This window comes from Anopheles merus, chromosome X (assembly GCF_017562075.2).
Source record: "Anopheles merus strain MAF chromosome X, AmerM5.1, whole genome shotgun sequence".
Lineage (NCBI taxonomy): Eukaryota > Metazoa > Arthropoda > Insecta > Diptera > Culicidae > Anopheles > Anopheles merus.
In genome coordinates, this window is record NC_054081.1 from 4,229,131 (window position 1) to 4,251,292 (window position 22,162).

The following is a 22,162-nucleotide window of genomic DNA, read 5'->3' on the forward strand; positions in this document are numbered from 1 at the left end:
ACTCGCGCTCTTATTGCCCGCTATTTTGAAGCGCGCTGATAGCCTCCACGGCAAAGCTGTGCGTCCAACTGTCATCGGTGAGTAAAGTAAATAAATTTCAGCGCCACCCGTTCTGTGCGTCACCCCGCGCGGCCCCGCACTTCCTATGTGTGGCGTAGATGATGAACACCCCCTCCTCCCACTGTCCTCCTCAACTCCTTGGAGAAGAGCTAGCGCTCCGCTGGATGCGCTCCGGTGGGGTGAAATCTGATGCAGATGGAGCTATTCCCGTCATAAAGCACTCCTTTTTTGATTGCTCTAACAGGATCCGCCACCACGTATGTCACGGCAGACCGTTCCGCCTTAGACGATCCATTATTGGCACTGCCCCACCAGTCCCTCGTGTTGCACCTTACTTTTACTGCCTGAGTTCAGCTCCGAGCGAGCGGGTGTTGAAAATGTAAACAATTATTTCTCGGGGCAAGCAGCAGTGGCGAAAAAGCAAACGGTTCACCGTACTGTGTGACTGTGTGTGTGTGTGCGCGATGCATCCTCCCTTGCAATGCACCGCAATCCTGTTACGCAATAACAACACCCCGCCCGGGGTGGGTTTGCTCATTCTTAATGTTAATGTGCTCTCCCCCGTGGCTTGCTTCGATTATTGGAGCAAAATATTTATCGCACCAAAAAGGGTTTTGCGGACATGGCGAGTACATCCGGAAACAGGCGAGCATGGGACGGTCTAAATCGTTGGGCGAGAGCGTTAAAAACCGGTGCCGACGATGTGCGCTGAGCGATGGGTTCTCGTAAGATTAAAATCTATACTTAGCACACATACCAATGGGTGGTGGTGCAGGTGTTTGCGCGAGCGGAGCCGCGCATAAGTTGCACCGACACAGATCGAATGCGGTTATTTTTTTTTTTTGTGTCGTTCTACGGTCGGTGCCATTTGCCATGGAGATATAGTTGGGCTTATGTGCTCATATGCTGCCGTAAGTGTACAGCATCACAACCAGGGCAATCTTCTATCCTGGAAATTGATCATCGCACGAGGACAGTTTGTTGACCGGCAGCGTTAATAGTCGTCCCATAAAACAGTTTCCCAGAAAGGAAAGAAGCTTAATGTGAACATAATCCTTGCTGCCATACAGCTGTAGGATGTATCTAATAGAATAAACGCTCAGCACCTACATCTTACATTTTTACTTCACTTTTAAGTCGTTGCTTAGGAACAGTTGGCTCAACATCTGGTTACTAATTTCGCTCCTACTTTTGGGTGGAGTTTGAGGCTGAGCGTGACTATCCCAAAGAGCTTGTGCACTGTTGTACTTGAAGCATTTGACACCATCCCCACATCGTAGCGCTCGAGGACAAAGGCATCGGCTCAAACCTTTCGCAAAGATTCGAATTGAACAAGACCAGGCCCTCATAGAAATATTTTCCGAAATTTAGCAGGCAACCTTAAGCTGCTCGGAACCTACTCTAATCACATTGTATTACATGGCGAGCCTGGCATGGGCAACCGTTACGGCAACCTTACCCGGAGCTTCATTTAACCAGAGTGGCTTCACTTTTGTTGGCAGTTTTCATCAATCAAAATCAATCAATCGTCAGTCTCCAGCACATTACGGTCGAAAATACTGGACATCGTCTAACCAGCACCTCGCTGCTCAAACCCAGCTGGCAACTCTTTGTGTCTGTGTGTGTGTTTCTGTGTGTGTGTGTATGCACAACAGCGTCGCATACAATAGACACTATCATCTGTGCCGTTGCTCACTTGCTCAAAAGTACTTGGCGTCTCCATCGCGCTCCTGCCAGCAAATGTTATAAACATTTTAGAACCCCCGGGGTTTAGCGCTCCGCTTCGTCCCTCGCAGCCGGACCGGTTCTGCTTCTCGGAGCGCTATTATGTCAATTAAAATTATAGCTACAGTTTGATGGTTTCGCCGCTTTGATGCAACGCTGCGTCTCGCGGGAGAAAAAAAAAACAGCAGATAGTGTGATGCGCAGATGCCAGCGCACCGCGCGGTAATCGGTGCCGTACGTACGCCGGCGTAAAGCTTAATAGGTGGTATAAATATTGCACTCTATTCAATTGTGCCGGGACCTTGCAATTAAGGGCAGTGCATTAAATGTGCTAGAGTAACGTGCAACGTGCACACGCTGTGGATGTCACTGTAAGGGATGCTCGTTCCTGGAATAACATTGTTCACATGTGGTCATACCGTTTGAGCCAAATCAACGTCTTTACTAAGGAGAAGGATTGGAAAACTGTTTCAATGCACTGAATCAATGATTGTACGGGACAATTTTGATCCTAAATGCAAACTCTCAGACAAATAACGCCTTGCTTTAACGTATAACGTATGTAGGTAACGCAACGTGTAACGCATAGTAAACGCATAACGTAGCGTAACGTAAATTCAAGCTCCTTGCGGTGGTAGGTACCAGTTTATAAAGTTGTTTCTCGCCTAACGCAGCCAACTTTTGGGCAACAAGCTAAGGATAAAACGCTTTAAAAAATAAGCTTAAGTTTAATAAGAAAAATGGGAAGAAAAGAGCTTCAAGCAAACCCAAGCAAAATCGGTTCAAGTCAACTCCGCCTTCAGAAACCGCCTGACCACGCTCCCCGCAGTCCTGTGTCACATTTCACAGGAAGTTATTCATCGTCCATCGGCCCGGGAACACACACACACACACACAGGGCAGTGGTTTGCGAACGAACAAAAACTGGTTTGTAGTAAAATATGCATGTTTCCATTACCCACCGGGCATGGATTGCATGTGATTTTGTTTCCTTCCCTCTCCACTGTGTAATGGGGGCAAGTTACACACACACACACACAACAAGACATCCCCGTGACACGAACGGGGCAGGCGTAAACGTACGTTTAATCGTTCAAAGCAGCGATAATAAATCACCATTCCCTGGGGGCATGGGGCATACGCGGTAAAAACGGGAACCCGCGCGGAGGGGCGAGGCAAGCATGTCGGACTGCTTTTCTTACCGCCGTTGGCTGTTGGCGTATCCTAACGTTGTTGCCCGGGTGTAAACAGCCGCTATCCTTTCCCGGTCCTAACGAGCTGCACGAATTATGCTGCACGAAATTGAACCTTTTTGCAGCACAGGGAGTTCGTGGAAACACGGGACCCTGGGCGAGGGGTCCGTTCCGTTCCGCGTCGGACGGCACTATTCCGGAAGATTGTTTTGTTTCGCTGTTTTAAACCTTTCCAGTGCGATGCAATGACTGCAGCGTGAGCGGAGCTAAAACGGTTATTTCGGATTTAATAAATGGAGCTTCTTTCATTCTAAACCTTTTTTCCCACTTTATCGTCTTATGCTGTGCAAGACAGGGTATTGTTGCGATGAAGTATCCAAATAACGCAGCTAAACATTCGAGGAGATGTGGCACTTGTGTCAATAAAGACGACAGTCCAAGCTTATGCCTTAATGCGCATACTGCAACGGTAATTCCTTGCCCGGTCTTAGTTGAAGTAGTCGCAGCAGTTGAATAGTTCGAAAGTCTACCAAAGTCCCGTTGAAAACATAGCTCTGATTGTATGAGTGTATTTTGTATTTGTTTCGTCTCATAACCTCCCATCTGTCTGATATGATGAGCGATAGTTTGCTATGGACTTGATGAACAAAAATGAACTTCAGTTCATTCAAAATTGAACATTCATAGCGTATTTTAAACACTGCGTCCTAACGACGGTTGCAAACATGTAAGCTTTCACATTTTTCTGCAAAAACACGTGCGATCCGAAGATACGATCGATCGACTCGCCCCAGTTGCTGCTTCGATCGTTTGTTACATTTTTGGTTGCAGCACCGCGGGTGTATCAATTATTTTTTGATACAATTTCAACATCAAACAGTAAACTAAAGCTAGGAGATGGCTAAAAAACAAAGTGAATGTCTAGTACATCCGAGGAGGCAAAAAGTTCGACAAAATGAATATAAAATGAGCCATCATGAATTAAAATTACCCTTCAATGAGCAAAATTGGATTGGGAAAACTCCCTAGTCAATAAAAAAAATAGAAAATAATGAACAGAACATCAGTTCATCGATGCATCATTGAGCAGAATGAACTAACATCCGTGATTAGTGTTGGGTAAATCTGTTTCAGATTCATGCATCTGAATGAATCTTTGAAATGATTCAATGAATCTGAATCTCGGTTGTAAGGAATCATAAATCTCCAATGATTCATGACTCTCGAAAGATTCACGAATCTCTAGGAATTCATGAATCTCAAAAAATTCATACATTTCGAAAAATGCATAGAGCTTGAGCTGCTCATTATGCTCATCTTCTTGGCATAGCAACCTACGTGGTCACGCCAACCTTTGCAGGTTTTCGGGACTTCGTGGCAAGTACCACGCAAGCCGGATAGTTTGTTTTGCTACGGGGAGACGATCCATGCTACGGGCATGTTGTTTGGTGGAATCGTGCAAATACAATATTTTGAAAATTATACATTTGAAGAAATTCACGAGTCCCTGGAGATATTTGAACTTTATTGAAGTTATGAATCTTTTAGGTTCATGAATCTTTGAAGATTTATTTATTCTTCGAGCTTCAAACCTTGCGGATTCATTAATCCTTGGAGATTCGTGAATCTTTCGAGATAAATGAATCTTTGAAGAGTCGATTCGAGCTTCGCTCAAGATTCATATGAATGAATCTCAACGAAAGATTCATGAAACCCACCACTATCCGTGATCGATCGATCATTGGAAAGCGTACCTCCGTGCACTGTCCTTCACCTGGCACTATGCATTATAATTGATGATTGATTTTAAATAAAATCGTAAACTATTGTGCAAGCACATAACGTGCAACAGGTTTTTTTTCGCACCAATTTACTTCAAATACAGTCACAAACAGCGACAAACCACGTTAAACCGCCTGCATGTATGCAATACCATGCGTTAACGTTTCACATCCGAATGAAAGATGCTGTGCTTTTGTATAGGCTGTGAGAATTGGCCGGAAAATTGGGTAATGGGCATCATTTGCTGGGCGCGCATCTCCTGCTACAGGGTTTCCCGAAGGATTTTTGACATTTACTTTGATAATTTTGTTTTGTTTCTCATAGCACAATGTTGATGGTTGCCCAATTAAATTTCGTTGAATTAGTTCTCCTAGTTGTTGTCCCAGTAACGATATTTGAATTTGAATCGAGCAGTAGCACGTTTAACCCTAACACAAGCTAATTGCAATAATTGTTAAACACACATTACACATCAAAGGCCCTCTTCCTAGAGGGAAACGTTTCCGATGTAGCTTTCTACGTGAAAAAGATCCCCATTTTACAGTGATTTGTCATCGTTTAAGGCTAGCATTGTTTGTAGCCCTTCCGTGTTGGCGTCAGCGCTCGTCGTTTGCTGCCGCAGTTCCGGAGTCGGATGAATTGTGTTAAAAATAAGTGACAGGTACGCCTCGTGATTGGCCAATCACTGGCGTTTGCTGATGCAATCGATAAACAATCGGACAAGATGGTGCTGCAAACCAGGCAGACACCTTCGTACTGCGTGCCACACAGCCGTCCCAGGGGGGGGGGGGCATCGGCAACGGCAGCATCCTCCACAGGCAAACGATAAGCCGCCGCTCATCTTGAAATGTCACCAGCAACAAGTCGATACGAGCGCCTCGCCTCCGAGTCGTTCGCAAAACCCCGGCAACCCCGCCCAACATCTGCGCTGCACTGCCACCGCCCGAAGGTCAGTCAGCCGCGGGTGGGATAAAATTATGAACAATAAACATTGGCGAGTGCCCGGGAGGAAACACAAACAAAAGCAGCCTTCGGAACAGGCGAGCAGGTGGATCTCAAACACGGCTCAGGCCGGGTCCCCCAAACGAAATGCAGCAAGCGCCGCCCGGGGCCGACCGACGCAACCGATACTGAATCGATAACGATGATGCATCGTGGAGTTTCACTAACGAGCTTCCACAAACTCCGGTAACGACGAACAACACCTACCCACACACACACACACGCACACATATATATACAAAAGGTTTGAGGCGTCCCACTGCATCGCGGGAGCACATCAGCGGATTGGTGGGAAAACAGAAGGGTTTACCAAACGGACACGGGGCACGAAACCGACCGAGGCCCACAGGGACGACCCTCTTGGGAGGTGAGAAAGGAGGCCGTGTCGAGAGCAAGAAAAAAAAGGTCAACCAACTGGAACCGTATGCAAAATCTATGAATAATCGGGCATTGCTTACGGGTTTGCTGCGCGCCATTTTTTCATCGGCCCACTCCGCGCGGGCGTACATACCGAGTCGGTTGCTGTTGTTTATATGTTTGAAGAGGTTTTGGAACCCGCTAAGGGTCTCCTTCGCCTCGATATGTACCGGGATGGGTGTACAATTGCTATCTCCAAGTTCAACCAGCGTATCGCGAAACAGTGGCAGCGGCATCTTCGCGAAAACTCGGCGGAGAATTACGCTTCGGCGCGAGCGAGTGCCTGGAACGGGGGCTGCCCGAAAAGCGAAACCGGAATGGAGGACCAGCGCCACCGCCATGCCGCTCGGGGGCATGTTTTCCAGCGAAAACTCGAACCGGGTAAACAAGTTGATTTTGATCGTCGATAATTGAACACTCGTTTGGATGCGCCGTCCGCGCACAAGGAAGCCCAAACAGTCAGCTCTACCTTGATTCGTACTTTCGCGGGCAGGCTGCTAGGGGAGCAGTCTTGTGGAAAATAAAATGCATCGCTCTCGCCCGTTCTGGGTTGGAGAATTTCTGCGCTCCAAAGCAAAGCACGAAACTGGGGGGGGGGGGGGGGACGCGATGCTGGACGCAAAAAGCAAATACGCCTCGCCTATCGCAAGCTGCTCGTGCTTAGACGGGCGGAAAGAGCTAATCTAGTGCACAACTCAGGTGGCTTGTTTGCATCAGTTTGCCATTGTGCAATGGAAAATAACATCCCGGTTCTGGGTAAGGAAGTTTGATGCCTGCTCAGCCTCAGCTATAGGACATGGAACCAGGTCTCGCCGGTTGGGGACATTGGATTTAACTTATTCATATTGTATTTTATTGGAGGTTGTTAGCTGTTTGGAAGCAACTGCACAAACTTTTAACCATTCCAATGTCCAATGCAACGTCAGGATCATCAAGAAATTGGTCAGACATCAGAGTATCTCAGAGCGAATCTACTCACCAACATGTTCCTTCAACTGTTCCTAGCACTAGATAGTTTTAATATCATCCAGTTATTGTCGGTCTAGAAGGTTGAAAATCAGATCTATTTTCTTTACCAATGGTTTGGATGTGAATTCTTCCTTTTTTTATTCATCAGCCCTTAAACTTCATTCTAGAGCATTAACAATCCTATTCAATTCCAAGTACATCGGTTATTCAGTAATTTTTAATCAGCTTTTTGTTGTTCAAACTTGACTCAAAAACTTCATAGTTTCTTCAGTTTTTAGCTGTTTTATTCGTTTCCAGTACTTCACCAAGATAGGTCCTTAGTATTTTAGCCCAAAATAAGCGTGTCCTGCGTTTAGTTCCTTCAAATCCAGAATTCAAAGTTTCTTTTTTTGGTAGATTTTTGAGAATTTATAGGATTTAAGCTCTTCAATGGTTTAGGTCATCGTTTTTTTTTCAATTTTTCGGTTACTTCACATAGTACACATGTAATCTGAAGAACTTATAGTTTTTTTCGGTGTTGAAATCGTTCACATCTTAAATATTATTCTTATTGGCGTAACGACCTACGCCGTCATGCATGCATGTACATGCTTTGAAGATTTGATGAAGTATCACATAGTCTCATTGGGTCCTTGCGATGGACGGCCTTGTCCATATTGTTCGTGTGATTTGACGACTGAAGCGACGGAACCACCCCGTAATCTTCTGTATCTCATGAAACTAGTTCCTTAACTCAAGAATTTACAGTTTCTTCAGTTTTTTAAGTCTTTAATGCTTCTGGTCATTGCTTTTTTCAGTTCTTCATTACTTCAGGTTTTGCAGCTAAATATGTATTGTTGCCTCAATGTTTTCAGTTGTCCATTCCTTCATGTCCTGAGTTCCTGGACTAAATCCAGTGGCGGATTTAGGGTATCGGGGGCCCTAAGCGGTAAAAGAAGGTGAGGCCCCCTGTTGGTGACGAGCGAGGGGGTGGGGGGGGGGAGGATATTGTATTTGGCTTTGTTTCAAACTCACCGTAATGGGTTGCTGGCGAGGGGGGGGGGGGGGGGGTTATGATCCCTCGACTACCCATAAAGTTAAATTATTTATTTATAAATTAATAATTTAATTTATTTATTAAGGTATTCAACACCTAATCCCTAACTTATTCCCCTAACATCTGTCTTAAGCCAGTGTCGCCAAAATTGGAAATTAATAAAATATTCTATTTAAATGTGTTGGTCATTAAATTAAAATCAAAGTGATAAGACCATGTATTGAATTGCCTTGTCATAGAGTAACGGCTCATTGTATCCATATAAGGTATGCCTGTTCTCACCAACAAACCAGTTATGAGAGCGAAGAGGTCTCGAAGGCACGTAGATGTTGCTCTTCTCGAAGAAACAACGTCTAATTCGTTTTTTAGACGAATATTTTAGCAACAAATACACATTGGTTTACCTTAAAACGGTGTTCGAGCGTCTATAGGCCAAGCAGAAGGCAACGCGAGCGATAACTTGACATGGCTGTAAGTCCTCTGAATTGGTCGCATTATAAAGCGAGTCTTAAAAACTTTCGTTGTGTTGCCTAGTTTGTGTTGAGCATCGTAGTGCAATCCGGGAACCAAAGTACTGAGTAGTACATCACCCAGCAGCACACAAGACAAATAAACAACGACATACTTAAGACTTAAGACACCACTACATTATCGGAATTTTCGAAAGATAATACCTAGCATCTTGTATGCCTTGTTAACAGTGTTGTCAACGTTTAAACAGAAATTTAAAGAGAGTGTAACGCCTAGATCACAAACTTCTTGATGACGATCTAACACACTGCCTAACAACGAATTACGAATTATACTTGATCGTTATTTCAAGTCTATGAAACGATATACTAAAAAAACAAGTGCTAACTCGATATCATTTTTGGACACCAAGTACCAAACACCAAGTATGAGTTTCTTCGTCCATGGGGCCCCTATTGGGCACAGAAGTTCTCGATGAGACTACTGTACACATTGTTGTATATGCTGGAATTACCATCCGCGAGGCCCCTAAATTGACGGGGCCCTCCGCGGCCGCTCAGTCCGCGTACCGTTAAATCCGCCACTGACTAAATCATTGAAAGATTCTTCAATTTTCCAGTTCTTCAATTCTTCGGATCATTATTTCATTCGTTGCCCAGTTCTTCAGTTTTTCACTTCTTCAAGCCTACAGTTCTTCAGTTCTGTAGTTTTCACCCTCGGTGCGTAATGGTACAGCACGCCAAACAATACGAGACTTGACTGTGAGCAAGTCCGTAGACATCGCGAGCACAACCTGTCTCACGGAGCAATTTCGTAGCTGTTCCTTAGAGCCTCCAAACAATTCTGAACCAAGCTCTTCGCAAACGGGCAAACGGGTTCTTCAAAACCAGTGCTCTCGGGTTAGATGCCTGAAAGCACAAGGCCCGGGGCGTCTCGGAATAGCTCGAACCGGTACCAACCCGCCCTAATTGCCCCCCTCCCCCCTCTTTGCCTCCTCTATCCATCAGGATAGGGAGAAGGTTCCTTCCTTTCTGCAAAGTGGCTGGCAAATGGTGCATGATGCCATTTTTTTTTTTGCTGGATTTCACAACCACACTTCCTGCCTGTGGAAACCCTTTCTCCATTCTCCACACACGCACACACACACACATACACACATACAAAACGGACAAAGCAATCATGGAGTAGTGGTATCATCTCCCCCACCACCCTTCCATCACGCTTATATCCTGCGGGGGCCGACAGAAGAACGGCAACAGCCAACACGCATCGGTTCTAATAGCAGCCGCTGCACCTCGCTTCCCCCCCCCCTCCCCCCCCGCCGATCGTACATCCCAAGTAAGCCTAAGACTTTGCGCCCGGTACCCACCTTGCAAAGTGCTCGGAGGGTGCAAGGACGGACGGGATAAAACAATTAATGCAGCGTGCAGGGAAGCCCCCCCCCCCCCCCCACACAAACGCGCGCTCGCCCGCCTGTGATGATAGTTTGTGCAAGTCGCTGATGCAGAAATGTCGCATGTAAAGCAATTTCCGGCCACAGCCATCGCCATCTCCGGGATGTGAACCTTGCCGCGCCCGCGCTTTCCTGCCGGCAAAGATGCCCGCTGCCATCCTTTCCCTGCCGTGGCGAAACCATTAAGATATCTTGCATCAAGTGCATCACGGTCCGCGCTCGAATCGGACACTGATTTAATATTGATTCACCACACCCAACCCAACGCACGCTCACGGGATGCGAAAAAATCACAAAACAGCCGCTCAACAAATGGCGCATGGGGTGCCCTGGGGTGGACTGTTTGTCTTCGCTCCCGCTCTTCTTCGCCCACCTCGTGTTGCTCCTCCACGTACTGGCCTGTGGTGCGTGCGTGCCGGGACACCATTAGACCGCCGCGTCCGGTCCGGTGAGCCTTCGGTACACACACGCCAAACCGTTTGCTGCAGCTTGTCCGAGGTTTGCGTTTTGCATTTTGCGCCCGGGACCCGTGTTTGAGCGACGCCGGCCACCAAGACCAAGCGTTTTGCTCAGCTGCATTCGCTTCCTTGCGTGGTTTGCTGTGTTTGCATTCCAGCAAGTGGTTTCCGATGTTATTGCGAATCCATTAGCGGCACAGAGCTGCCCACAGGACATTTGTTTTCCGACTGTTTTATTCCACCCGCCGCCAGCTGCTACACAGTGTGCCGTGGGGATCGGCTCCCAGGCGGTAACAATAGTGCAGATCTCCCCTTGGTGCCTCTTACACCCCGAGCGGTCGTGCCAAGCGCGGAAAGTCCGCACGTCAATGTCCAGGCGATAGCAAACTCGACCGAATTTTTCACCGAAAAATCAATTATCAAACCCGTGCTGGCACCACTCAATCACGCGGCATTTGGGTAATGCCCATCCGCCATTTTACTGCGCACTGGGCCTGCAACCCCCTGCGCCGAAACACGATTTGCATCGCATAAAATCCAAATGCACTAATTGAGTGACATTGATCGGGAAGATCGGGACGAAAATGGTGCGGATTGAACGGATTCGGGCGCAAAAATTATATAAAAAAGCGGGGGGAGCATCGCCGCCAGTCAGTCATCGGTTGTGTGGTAAATTGGATTGCCGAGCTTGTTGTTTATGGCGCCGGAGCCGAAACCCAATCGCTCGGAGCTGCAGTTGAGGCGCGCGTGTGGGAGTGCCCGCTTTTAATACCCTTAGTAGGTTTTCATTTGTTTTTTTTTTTTTTAGTTTTTTGGCATTTTGGCTAAGTGCATTTGGCCGGCGCAGGCAGCCTGATCATTCACGCCGGAGAAAACTAATTGTCCCCCGGTCGTAGTGGGCGGACGGCTATGCACAGAGCTGCATGCAACCGACCTATTTATATCCGCCGGCCAGGGTGGCCGGGCCTGTTTTGGCATACGTTACGCATCCATTAGCTCGCATTGGCATTCGCTCTCTCCCTAGAACCGATCAAATCAAACTTATCGCTCATCGAAACGGGCAATCCGAGGAAAAAATGGCTACAAATGGCAAGCAACGAAACAAAACAAAAATGACGCTATGAGCATCACTGACAGTTTGAGACGCCCACTGGCAAAATCTATGGGATGCCAATAAAATGGGAAAAAAAGGCTTTCCAATGTGTCCAAACTGCAGCGCACGAGCCGGAAAGCTCTCGGCAGCAAATGCAGAGTGAAAAGTTGCTAGTCGGCAACAGGAAAGCGGGGCTCGACATTCACACCGCTGAATTAGTGCCCCGACCACATCGAGTAGCGGAAAGGAAAGTTCTGTTGTTTGTGTGTTTTTTTTTTTAGAAACTCGTGGCTCGCTCACATTCACCACGCTAATGATGTATCGGCCAGTTTGTTAAACAAGTTCGTGGGCGCGCAGAAAAAAAAAAAGCTGCCAGCTAAACTTTGCTGCTGTGCAGTGCGGAACAATTGTGCGGTGTCTTCTCGGCCGGATAAAACTCTCCGTTAATTAGCATTTGCTAACTAGGACCTCATTAAGTGCACAACGATTTGCTACTAGCTGCGCCGCCGTGTGTTCGATCGGGATTCTTTCGCGAGCCTTGGTTTTTCGCGAGCGCATGTTACATACATTAACGGACTAATTGACAGGAGCTGACGGTTCCCGCTGCGCCTACATGCATGCAATGCGCGTATCATAATTAACGCATGCACAGCCGGGCGCAACGTTTCGCCGTAAACAAACAAGCAGCGAGCTATAATGATACGGCACAACGAGAGCCGCTGGCTTTGTGCTGTGCATCCGCATTGACGAGGCAGATAAGCTCGCAATAACCAAAAGGCGATGCTATTTCAGCGCCTGTCCGTAGGCTAGCCAGCATGCTTTGCTGGAATTGTGCTTGCGGGTGAATTGTTTTGTAAAGAAAAGGCCCGACACTGGTTACTCGTGTCTATGAATGATTACTAATATAGGTCTGTAACTGTTTCTTTAAAAAAACCAATTTATCATGAATTTTATTTCATGTTCTCCTGCTTCGCAATGTTCTTTTTTGAATGCGGTCTGTCATATTTTACTGGAAACCACCTCAACGGTGCATCAACAGGTGGTTCTGGCTGATGAGCTGGCAGGTATTGTGCTGGAAGGCATTAATAAATCCTAAAGTATCGAATAACTTCATTATTTAATTCTTAAAAAAAATCACTTTCAGCTTAAATTAAAAAAAAGACACTCACACCATCAGCACATGATCCTTTAGTTACTGGTCCATTATAAAACAGCCGCCGAAAAAAAGACTGGACTGTTTTCACCGAAGCTTGGTGAAATAATTGATATTTGCCGCAAATTCGCAATTCGATCGTTCGGGGTTTTTTTGTGTTGTTTTTTTTTTCTACCCAACATACGCTAGACTTCCTGCTAGCATTACCCGCTGCTGCTGCTGCTGCAGATCCAGCAACATAATTGATGAAAGATATTCCTTTCGCCGCTAGCCATTGCAGAATGCAACGAGGGAAGCTACAAAAAAGAGTTTCGTTTTGCGCATTTGCTCAGTTCCTCAGTACTGTTGTGGAGCTTTGCAGGGGACGGGTACTAGTATGTGTGGGAGGACATATCATTCGAGTGCTGTTGTTGCTACTGTTAACCAGAAAAAACCCCCAAACACACGCATGTCCATCATTTTCTCCTTCGAATGACATTGAATATTACATTTCCCACGAATCATCATTCGAGTTTTGAAGGTTTTATTTAAATTGATTTATTTTGAAACAAGTTTCAACCCATTAACGAGCAGCAACTATTTCCGGGGCTGACTAAAATGCTTACTTTTGCCAAATTCATTGACTAAGAGCAACCGTACCGTAGTGAAAGATATTTCAGGGTAAGTCCGATTTAATATTATTTTATAGAAGTCAGAGACTTTATACAAACAAACTTTACAAACTTGAGCAACCATTTAAAACAATATCCGAATTTAGTCCTTCGAACCGGATTTGCCAGAAGGTGATGGAAATAAAGAACGTGATTTGGCGTTACCTTTTGCAAATGCAGCCAACATTTAAATCAAACACAGCAAAAACACGTGCCGGCACAACAAAGACTCGACCCGACGCGTTACCAGCGTTACCCGACCGCAGCAGTGCGCTTGCCGCAAAATGCAAAGCAATTAATATTTCCCAGCCGCGTGTTCGGCGGTCGCAAATCAATTCGATGTATTTCCCAAAATGCACAATGAGGCTGCAGAACGGGGTACAAGCTGGCATCAACAGCAACTGGCAGCAGCAGCAGCAATATAGTTAATGAAACATATGCCTTCCCGCCGTGCCTAGGTGGCATCGGTGCCAGAAAAGAACAACAAGCGCTACAAACGGCAACGTTTTGTACCTTTATTCAATCAATCAATTCTATTCCAGTCCTTCCGGGGAAATGCATTTGGAGGATATACATGCAGTTCATGTCGCATGGCAGAAGAGAGGGAGAAAGAGAGCAAATAAACCACACGGGCACACGTTACAGTTCCTTGAATGGGCACCCTGGTTAAGCGGCTTTGGTTTTTATTAATTAATTACCACTGGAACAGTTCAAGAGCCATCAACTGGGCACATCACCACATAACTAGCATTATTATTTCATATAATTTTAAATTTCCCAATCAAAAAGCGAACAAAACCTGTTAACCTGTCGGAAAAAAGGCTATAAAGAAGACTAGACTACTTCGACAGCTACTCCACAAGGCACATCATAAGATTCTTTACATCTATAGATAATGCCCGACAAAACTTTTTGTGATCAAACGTAGGTACCAAAATATTTGATTGAATGAGCTACTCTGCTGGATGCATGTCATGGATGACATATCTGAAAAGTTGAAGTCACCAACTGGCTACATTCAAGAGATAGGGTCTGATAATCTAATTTTCTTCAACCTTAGCCTCAACTCAACCTAAATCGACTACGATTGTTGCGTGAAGTAAGAAGAATTAGACGAGAGCGTATAAAGGCGGGAAACTTGCCTTGAAAACATCTGATCTTGGAACATTACCAATGTGATCTTAGATGGCTCAAACCACCCGCAGAAAATACATCCAAAGACTTGTGAGCAGTGATCTTGCATCGGAGGACGCGATAGAATGGTTTCTCGATTGGAATTGGTTTAAAATTCCAACCACGGAAGACCTCCGAAGTTTGGTCTACACTTGTGGCTTGAACAGCCTAACAGTAACGAGGTACACACCTTCTTGTTAGTGGAATGCAACAGGCTACTGCCATGGAAATGGACGTCTCTCTCCAAGAAAACTCAACACTTTCAAAACACCGTACCACAAGGACAATCATTGGTAATACTTCACATAATCTAAAGTTTGGCATTTGGATATCGGAATTGGTGTTTAAGTACTTATCGTATCTATATCGTATCGTGACTATACTCTCGCACGATCAATGAACTTCAGAGATTCTTTCAAAAAACAACTCGAATGTAGGCAATACACAGAAACAATCTATTACCTGATGATTAGTAGATACTAAGATACTAGATACTAAGTTACTAAGTTACTAAGATCCATACACGTGTTACTACTTACCGACTGAATCAAGCGTGTTGCATGTCGCCGCCCGTCCTCTCTACTCCATCCACCGTCACAATCTTGGGTGCCTGAACACTATCAATTCACAATTCAGTGGTTCGGTTGGTCTGATTTTGACTCGTGCCTGATCTCTGGGCTGTCGTCACTGACTAGTGGCCGTTTAGCGCTGGTATGGTAGCCCTGTTAACGATCGTTGGTGAGAAATTGCGAGAGGAGATGCTTCAGAAGAATGCACAACAGTAACCAACGAATCTATGAACAAAACCCAGCCCAGGGTAGGCAAGCGCATAGCAGAGGGCTTGCGCTTGGTTATCTTAAAGCTCTACTAAAACTACAGTCAAAAACAACGCCGCCCCGGGTGTATTGTGAAGCGCACGGTTTGTTTGAAGATGCTCAGATGTGTGTTGCGGGGTAGTGTTTGATTGTTGCTGAACCGTTCAAACAAACCGTTGCCTAGGGGTTGATTGAAGAAGGCACACAGATCACTCCTCGATCCAGGATCCTGCGTCCCGGAGCAGCAGTGTAAGGCGCAGTGTGTGCTAAGGGCAATACCCAAAATAAAACCCCAGAGTTACCGCTGCTGCCCGACATCAGTTCCACACGGCATCGAGTCCACCAAACCAACCGACACAATGAACAGGTAACAAACGCACCAGCGGCTGCACTTGCACCACTGCTAAGCGCACTGCACGAGACACTGCACTGGAATAACGCCTGCCGCTAGCGTGACTGTCCTTTATGAAGGCGAGGCGTCGGTTGATAGTTGGTTCTCGCAGCCGCCACCGCCGCCGTCGTCGGCGTCGCTGCTCGCAGACTCGCAGTTACGCTCTCGCGCCTTTCCGTCCTGGGGATTTTATGTACCGAGGCGGCACATAGCGAGCTGCAGTGTGCTGTAGGTCGTTCCAGAGAGCGAGAGAGAGCATCTCGGCTCGAGGGCATCAAACAAAAATACAACAGCAAAAAATCGAACCCCCTTCACGCCAGCTAGGACGGAAGAGGCATCGGGATGCACGACGAGTCGACGGGCCTCGTGTCACGCTTGATCATCGGGGGAATGCGCTTTATATGTTGGTTAAACACTTTTAAAAAAACAGCAAAACCCTCATCCAACACCAGCGACCATGGCGAATGGCGCGCATCAATGGCCCCACAAAACGCCAACGATAGGTTCCCCAACCGCAGCCGGATGGCCGGCGGTGGCGAGGAGAAGATGCAACACTCCAAACCGATGCACAGCACTGCCGGGGTGAGATGAGGAACCGATAAGATGAGGTGGGGGAAAAACTAATGGACACTTTGTTTGCTGATGCGCTGGACGCTCGCTAAGGATCCCGAATGCTGCCACTGTCTATGGCCTGCTGCGACGGTTTTATTGTTTGCCCATTGAGCATTGCAGCGAACCGATTGCAAACCGATGTGGGCTGAGTGGAAAGGATTTGGTTTCCCGCTTCCAATCATCTCAGCAAACTCAGCCGATGCACAAAAATAACAGCAACAAACAAACAAACAAAAAAACGCATTGGAAATTGGACATCAAAACCTACTCCACCACGAATGTTGATCTTGTCGACGGGTTCTTTACTGCATACCCCGGGGAGGGCTGAGCACTTGAGCGACTTCAAGTAGATCCCTCAATTTGCCGCGTCTGATCTACTGAAACAGTATGCAACAACCAGCTACAGCGTACAGAAGAACCAGCACACCCTGCTTCAGATGTAGTCCAGCGCTCGAGTGCGGAGAACGCCACTTCGGGAGGAGTTCGCAGTACAACATCGTAAACAAACAACCAGACTCCAGACTTTGGAGCATTATTGGGGATGGGAGGGAGGAGTAGGGAAAGAAATAAAACTTTCCCACTTACCCGTGGGTGCCTCGCCGTTCCCCCCGAGCACCATGATCGAGCGTCTGCTTTATTGCGAAAGCGACACGTTACGTAAACAGCAAAAGGGCAAACATCGCGGGGCAACAAACAGCCGCCGCGAAACCGATCGCACAGTCCCGGAGATGGGCCAGAAATTGTATCTGAAAGTCCGGAAAGACGAGGGGAGTGAAACGAGCTACACACACACACATGTAGCAAGTTTGTGTTGTAACTCCCACAGCTAAGATGTTCTTAAAACCGACGTTGTGTGCGAGAAACTTTGTACGCACGACTCCCAAGAACTCCAGAAACTACACCCCGCTCAGTTCTTCTACATGGCACCAAATGTGAGACCCCACGCAAGAGGGTTCGTTACAACAGATAAGCACCCCTGGGCTGGGTGAGGTGGGTCGCTGCTGTATCGATAAAACAGAGCAGCACCCAGAACTGCTGGCTGGTTGGCTTTCGCGTCTTATTTCCAGCAATTCTTGATTCTTGAACTCCCTTTCTTCTGCTCCAGAACCCCCTTAGGTCCTCCCCATTGGAAGACATTATGGACGTTCTGGATCGGATCTAAGCGGAGTCCTTACGACCATTACAGCCTGATTTAATGATGCAGCTACTGCACCAACTATCTTATGCATCACCCCGCACACACACGCACACAAATATCTTTCGAAATGACGTTACCAACCCCCGGCGCTGCCTATGCTCTAGCGGGTTTTTGTTTTGCCGCTCCTTGTACCGTGCACCGCTTATCTAACATTTGGCACTGAATTCTTCCAAACCTTGGAGGCTTTCAAGTTCTTGCCCCCCCCCCCCCCCCCCCCTTGGTTGCACCCTTAACCCACTGTACGTCACTGCACACACAGAGATATGGAGTTTTCGGGTTCGCTTCGATTCTGCTGCGCTCCACCTTTATCAAAGTGCTGCAGCTTTTCCCTACCTCACACACACGCACAGATATGCACAAACACATAGAGACAGGGGCACAGGCACGGGCTAATAATAGTGCCTATTTGTTGTGGACCATTCGCGTGAGGCTTACATTGCTTCAGTTACAATTTTACAGTTCTACTTGGACTTGGATTTTGTGCTCCCCCCTAACATTTTCTTTTGAGTTTGACGGAAGATTGGGCTGTTGAGGTACTCTCTCGCTCTAGCTCTATTGCTCTCACTCTCTTTCTATCCTTCTGCCTTGGCCCTTTTCTCGTCTTGCGTTGTCTCCGTTAGGCCTTCTGTGCATCGCTCTATCCTACTCTTGGCGCTCTCCGTTACGCTCCGACATTCCGACCATCGGCAGATGTTGATATGCCTCCTTGACATCCTCCTTGACAAAAACCCCACACACATACACACACTCGCTCTCTGCTCAAGTACATCCCACACCATTCCCCCATACACCCTCCCACAGATACGCACGCAGCGAGCTGTGAAAAAAATACAGGACGAAGAATGGAAGCTTCCGACAAGCAGGAGCAACGCAATAGATTAGCGGAGCTTCGGCGTTCCTACTTCCGAGTCGAAGCACCGCAAGGCCGTTACAGTGCAAGCAGGAAGATAGAACGAGAGATCGAGAGAAAGAGAGCGAAAGAGACAGAAAGAGAGAGAGAGAGGACAAAGAAATGCAGAAAAAATTGAGAAAACTACGGAATCAACTAGGATCCCCTTTTCTTCGAAGAACACACATGAGCAGTGACGTGCACAGAGGATCTTCTCCAATGCCCTTCTCCGTTGGTTCCCAATTCTTGGGGACGTTTTTTTTTTACAAGCACCTTCAACAGCCGTGATTTCTGCTCACACTATGCTTTTTGCGCTGTAACAACAACAACAACAACAGCAGCAGCACCAGCAGCAGAAAGACATACAAATCTTGGAAAACCAATGTCCCAGAGACCTTTTTTTTATCCAGCTGCTCAATCTCATCCTCTTACGCCTGCTACGGACGCCCAGATTGCGTGCCAGCCTGTTATGGAGCACGCCAGGAGCCTGTGCACCGCATGCTTCTGGGAGAGTGATGTGACACCCAAAAGAGAAAACAGAAAGCCTGCCAACTCTGCCCAAAACCCGCGCCTTGAACCTGGCTGGTTCCTACAATTCCACAGTACAACTGCGTGAGTCTACTGGATCATAAAATTTCAGTTCCACAACAACAAAAATGGAGAAACCTCGATGTCCCTGGCTGGATGTAGTGCCTGGATCTTGCTTGAGGGTTTTTTTTTGTTTTCTTTCTCGTTAGTATAGGGAACGGCCAGAGACACAACCCGCCAGTCCCGGGGGTTGCCCCGTTCTAGCAGGGTAGCGGCAGCTCCAATGTGCAGAGTATGGCCTTGTGCGGTTTGAGATTTGGCCGTTTGCCGAGAGTACAAATCTGGGTTCCTGGCCCGTAAACAACGACAAAAAAAGGCTACCTATGTGTGTCTGTTTGTCCATTACTACGATTTATGGTCACTGCTGGCCCATTTGCCTTGATTGAGAAAAGGGCACGAACGGTACACTCCACCAAAAAGGGGGAGGAAAGTGGGATGGAAAGACATAACATTGCACCAACAACAACAAAAAAGCAATCCGTATCTTTCCACATTTTCATATCTCTCGCTCTCTCTCTCTCTCTCTTTCTCTCTCTCTCGCCTGAATCTCTCTGCATCTAGTTTTTCCTTTTCCCCTTCATCCACCCCTCTCTTCTCTCCCCTTTCCCCACAAACATCTTATTACAAAGGACACGCGAAAGGACACAGATCACATCCTTGAAGGGGGTTGGGAGCCTTCCCATTCGGCGGGGTTGATCGGTGCTACCGGGATGGAATGGGGCAGCATCGAAACACACACACACAAACACATTCGTCATCCAGTTCGGCCGGTATGTGGGTGTCTCGGCAGGAGTTTGATCGTTGGATGACAATTGTTGAAGAACTAAGATGACAACAATGAGCACAGTGTGTTCCACCTACAACACCTACGTACTACACAGGGAGGTGCTGGGGAGAGTGAAGAGGGGAATCACTGTGCGAACAGTTCACACTAGAAACCATATACACACACACACACACACACACACACGCGCACAGGAATTAGCCCTTCCAATTTCCTTTTGGCTGTTGCTCGGTTTCGCAACTCGCAAAATCTCGTGTTTTTTATTCCGACACACTCTCTAGCCAGCACGGTCAGAGAGTCATCTCGTCCATCCCCATGTCTTGCCCTCTCTATCTCTCTGTCAGTCTCTCTCACTGTCTCTCTCTCAGCCTCTCTCTCTTGTGCTTCCCACTTCCTGCGGGTCTTCCCTGGGCACGAGGTGTGGTAGGAAAACAATAGAGGGAGGGAGAGTTTCAGACAGGACCGCAAAACAGCAGGCAGCGGGCAGCGCACCGAACACCGAAAACACACAATGAACAGTGGGTTGGAACACTAGAGCACACTAGAACACAGCAGAGCACACATTACGCACCGAGAACGATTGGAACAATTGGCACCAACAGCACAGGCCCAAGACTCCCTCCCACTACGCCAGACCCGAAATAATGCAAACAAAACGTCCCCGCAAGTAGCAGCAGTTTGGCGCACCTAGAGCGGGTTATGTAAACTCATCGCAGAGGAAGTCTTGCTATGACTGGAGCTGGAAGACAAACTATAAAAACGTTTCACCGACCCGCGCTTGTGTGTGTGTGTGTGAGTGTGTGGGAGGCATGTGCGCGCGCGCGTGCCCGTGTTTGTATGTGTGGGGAGAGATAGAGAGTGAGAGCGCGCAGTGGTAGCCCCCGAGTAGTAGCTTCCTGTCTCCCGTTCTGTCCGTTGGTTCGTCTGTTTGCGCACGCGTCGCATGCTCCATAAGCGCTCCATCCCCTACAGTTAACGCTGTATGTTTTTGTCTGTGAGTGTATTTGTGGGTGTGTGAGTGTGTGTGTGTGTGACACACGGTTCCAAGTGTACACCCCTCTAGGTCCACCGGTTCCCCATATAGATACATGAAGCTGCTATCGCTCGTTTTCTTGGACCGCAGCAGATGATGGAAGACACTGGGCCGTCTCAGGAGTTCAAGGAGCTTGAGAGGAACGTGCCTCGTCGCTACTTTCCGCCAAGGGCGCTACCTTCCCCAGAAACTGCCGAGAGAGCGGCCGCCGAGCGATCTCCGGCATGGGGCTGCCCCGGCAGTGAGCCAATTCTGCTCACTTCTCGGTAGCGTGTGTCTGTTCTAAGCGCACACGGGGCATCACGATGTTCGGTATCTGCCTGTAATACCTACTTCGATAGAGGACACAATCCAAATAGTGAGAGAGAGATACAACGAGAGATAAATGTTTAAATGTCAAATAAAAGACCAGTCAGACCTCAAGAATCGTTTTGTTGGAGTGTTGAATCAGAAGATTTTTGGAAATCAGCCCCAGATTCTGACATCGATATCTGTAAGCCCTCTCCATCTGAACGGCTCAACAGCTGGATGACGTTTGACATCTCTTCGGATATACTAAACAATAAACACTTGATACATAATGAGTCCACACATTCCAAGTCGTTGGGATATTTGAAAATTTCTCAATATTTTCTATACCTCATTTCAATCATTTTCAGGCAAGCGTATCCCGCCGCGTACACACCATTGTACCGGAGGTTAATGTTACGTGCCGTAGGCAAACCGTCAGTCCAGTACCGGCATGTCATCTGTCAGACAGTTTCGGAAGCGCACGTTCACACACGCCGACCGAATGCAACTGCACCATAATCCTTTCGAACAGCAGCTTCCACCACCACCACCTAGATACATAGCCACGGCGATTTATTGACGTACTTACATCACCTCCGGGGGGGGGGAGGGACGAAAGGATGCAATGTAGCACTGTAGCTGCACGTTTTGTAGCTATGGTAACGGAATACGAACTATTTGTGATGTTTATAGCGACGGACAGACGGCACATGCGCCGTCCCTGCCGCCCACGGTTCATGTGCTGGTGTTTACATCCAGGATATGGACTGTGAGGGGCAGTGTGATGCACGGAGTTGAGTTGGATTTTACGAGAGGGAAGTAATATCTGTTGGGTGAATAGTCGCTGCAGCAGTAGGACACTAAAACGGCCATTGCATTGTCGATGGTGGACTTGCTCCACCGCCAAAGGGATGATGTACTATGAA

The 22,162-nt window shown here is 47.3% G+C and overlaps 1 protein-coding gene across 1 annotated transcript in view; it reads right to left on the bottom strand.

Annotated features, from left to right (window-relative positions):
- Positions 1-20,719, bottom strand: part of LOC121590193 — a 33,652-nt gene extending 12,933 nt beyond the window's left edge. Inside the window, exons 1-2 of the mRNA XM_041909646.1 lie at positions 20,484-20,719; positions 15,175-15,357 (exon numbers count right to left, since the gene is read on the bottom strand). The gene's annotated coding sequence lies outside the window, so the exon portion shown is untranslated. The remainder of the gene's footprint in view (positions 1-15,174; positions 15,358-20,483) is intronic.
- Positions 20,720-22,162: the final 1,443 nt, after the last annotated feature.